This window comes from Nanorana parkeri, unplaced genomic scaffold, assembly GCF_000935625.1.
Source record: "Nanorana parkeri isolate BGI_ZX_2015 unplaced genomic scaffold, ASM93562v1 scaffold1188, whole genome shotgun sequence".
In the NCBI taxonomy this organism is placed as follows: Eukaryota; Metazoa; Chordata; class Amphibia; order Anura; family Dicroglossidae; genus Nanorana; species Nanorana parkeri.
Window position 1 is genome coordinate 429803 of NW_017307456.1, and position 3516 is coordinate 433318.

Genomic DNA, 3516 nt, shown 5'->3' on the forward strand with positions numbered 1-3516 from the left:
TATAAGTATACATTGAGAATTATTTCGCTTATTCCATCTGGTCTCATTGCTGACTTTGTTCCAAGATGTGGTGCACGTGTGCATATCACTCTCTGTGGTGTACACAACGTTCCAGCATTTATGAATGTCAGGAATTTGATATAAAGGGTTTGGAAATCTGAGTTATATTTCTATTTATATACAATAACTTAGATCAGAACTCCAGCTAAAAAAAAAACAATAAAAAAAATAAAAGCAGCTTTTGCTGCAATATTTTCCTTCAGTCTGGAGCTGTCCTCCGCAGTCATTCCTTTCTGCCACTTGATATTTATTAATTACAGGTATTTATATAGCACCGGCAATTTACACAGCACTTTGCAGAGTGCACAGTCACATCAGTCCCTGCCCTCAAGGAGCATACAAACGACGGTCCCTCACATGCACATTGGGCCGATTTAGAGTCAATTAGGCGTGTGCGTGTCTTTTGGAGTGTAGAAGGAAACCCACACAAGCACAGGGAGAACATGCAAACTCCTTGCAGATAGTGTACTGACTGGGATATGAAGTGGGGACCCCAGTGCTGCAAGGTAGAAGTGCTAACCACTAAGCCACGGTGCTATCTCCAGTCTTCAAGGTTGAATGACACCCAGTGTCATTCATCCTATTTCCTCTGAACCCAGGCTGTAATGGCATGGCCCCTGGGGTGACGTCATTACATAGCAATGGCTCACTACACTACTGCACTGAGGACCTGGCTCTCCTCTCTGAAATGTAATTCGCTTAGTATTAGGTCTTTACCTGCTTATGTTGCAGATGTTATATTGTAAAGCGATGCGCAAACTGTTGGCGCTATATAGATCCTGTATAATATAATAATAATAATAATGTTACACTTCTAATATTATAGGGTGCAACTCAAAGCAAACAATGATAGCCTACAACCAAGCAGGATAAGTACTTAAGTGGTTCAGGTAACAGGCAGGTTCCCTGAGTAATAACGGGCAGCAGGCAGATAATCAGGGCAGATACACACTGAGAAGAAACACAGGACTGTAGGAAGGGCGAGGCGAGTGAGGCACTCGTCTCGGGCACAGCTGTGAGGGGGCGTGGCCAGGGCTGGCCTGGCTGCGCCTCCTTGCCCCTATTGCCATGGCGGGCACAGGGCACCAGGCGGCCAACACAGGGATTGGAATAGAGGGGTGGCACAGCCTGCACCTTCTCCTCGGACCCCCGCTGCTCTTCACCCCCTGTATGGGCAGAGGGAGTGGGGATTTGAGGAGAAAAGGAGTGCTGAAGCGGGCCGGGGGAGGGGGATGGCTGAGAGGTGAGGAGAGAGAGAGCAAGTACGAGTACATGTACCGATACTTTTGAGCTCCAAGACTAACCCATTTTCTTATTGTTTATGGCTTTTTTAACATTGGATGTTAGCCACATGGGTTTTACTTTTAGCCTTTTAAACTTATTGCTTACTGGAATATATTTTGCCGTATGGTTACAAACAATTGTTTTGAAACATTCCCATTTTTGTTCAGTGTTTTTCGTTGAAAATATTCCCTCCCAGTTTAAGTCTTCAAGAACAGCCCTCAACATGAGAAAATGTGCTCTCCTGAAGTTAAGTGTTTTTATTTTTCCAGTATGTGAATGTTGTTTACAACTTAAGCTAAATGAAATCATATTATGGTCACTGCTACCCAGATGTTCTTTTATATGAATATTTGTAATAAGCTCTGCATTGTTTGAGATTACCAGATCCAGCAGAGCATTATTTCTAGTTGGGGCTTCTACAAACTGTACCATAAAATTGTCATGTAATAAGTTTATAAATGTCCGGCCTTTTTCTGTTCCAGCAGTGCCATTATGCCAGTCAATGTCAGGATAATTAAAATCTCCCATTAATACTACTGTCCCCGCCCTTGCAGCCCTTTCTATTTGTTTAAGGAGCTGAGTCTCTATCTCTTCAGTAATGCTGGGGGGCCTGTAACAAACTCCAACAATTACCTTTGCGTTATGCATACCATTCTATATGCCAGTGACGTGCCGTGCCTTCTGTGCTGGGTGAGGCACCCCCCATCCCACCGAAGCCCCACCCCCAGCTCGGAAACCAAGCTGTGTGGGGAGGAGGAAGGGAGGAGACAGGGAGGAGCCTACATGTCCCTCACTTGCTCGTCACTGCTGAGGCATTGAGATCGATGTCCTCACTGTTTTTTTTTATTGGACAGCTTGGACCAATGGCACTTTGCCATCCACAGAGCTCATTGCCTCACCAAGTTAGGTTACACAAGGAGTGGGGAAGCTCGCTACTGTGTAACCTAACTACCTGTCAAAAGCTGGATGCAACACTGCCTGTAATTAACAGTCAGCGCTCCGTCCATGACATGTTATACAGAGGGGAGGCTTTCCCCGCTGTGTAACCTGCTAGACGCCGGTCTGAATGGAGAAAGAGCTGTCATCTTCAGACTTGAAGTTGACACCTTTTTGATTCATATTACTAGGTGAGGCTCTGCCTCCCTTGGCCGCACGCATATGCATAGCAGGTTTTACTCCCTGTCCAGTCACTCTGGGTCACTGCAACATAATTCAACACTCTGCAAATTATATTCTCTCTTCGACGTTGAACTCCGGTCAACTAGCCGGCCAAATTGTTTGGAGAAATCTTAGCTGAAGAAGCTTCATGAACAGCTTAGATACAACCTGCTGCTTCCTGAAGGATATCCCCTTACACCACCATCTATTTTAAGAATTATGACATCACAGGGACCTTCTGGACCTTTCGAGATAACCCCTGTGTCTGTGATATTTACTACGCCTGGCTGTGACCCTCAATCTATCTCCGGAGCTGCTGGTTAAAGAGCTTGTAGATATGTTTATGGCTTTTTAATGCGCACAGAATTGCATTTTGAATGAACTTTACTTCTGTGTTTTTTCTTTTCATAAGAACAACTTTCCTAATTGTATGTTTCCGGTGAGTTAAAGTGTGCAAAGATACGTGATACACACATGTGTAGGTTACATTATAGAAGGGGTGTCAAATCCAAACTTACTAAGGGCCATGACGAGGGTTGTGAATAAAATCAGGAGCCGGACATAAAAAAGTAGACAAAATGAATCCTGCTGCTTGCTGCGGAATAAAGCTCGGGCCCACTAATCATGATATGACAGTCCTGGTGTCCTGTGCGTGAGGGCACTACAAGTGTCAGCAGTGCCTGTCCATTAAATGTACACTTATAGTGCCATAACACACAGAACACCAGGATTCTCATATAATGGACAGGGACTGCTGACACTTGTAGTGCCCTCACACACAGGACACAAGGACTGTCATATAATGATGATAAGACTGTCCTGTGTGTGAGGGCACTACAAGTGTCAGCAGTCCCTGCCCATTATATGACAGTACTATGTGTGAGGGCACTACAAGTGTCAGCAGTCCCTGTGAAGGGAGGTACTGATTTAAAAGTGGAGGACTCTAATGTGAAGGGGGTCCTGATGTAAGAGGGGAAGACTCTGATGTGAAGGGGGTCCTGATGTAAGGGGGAG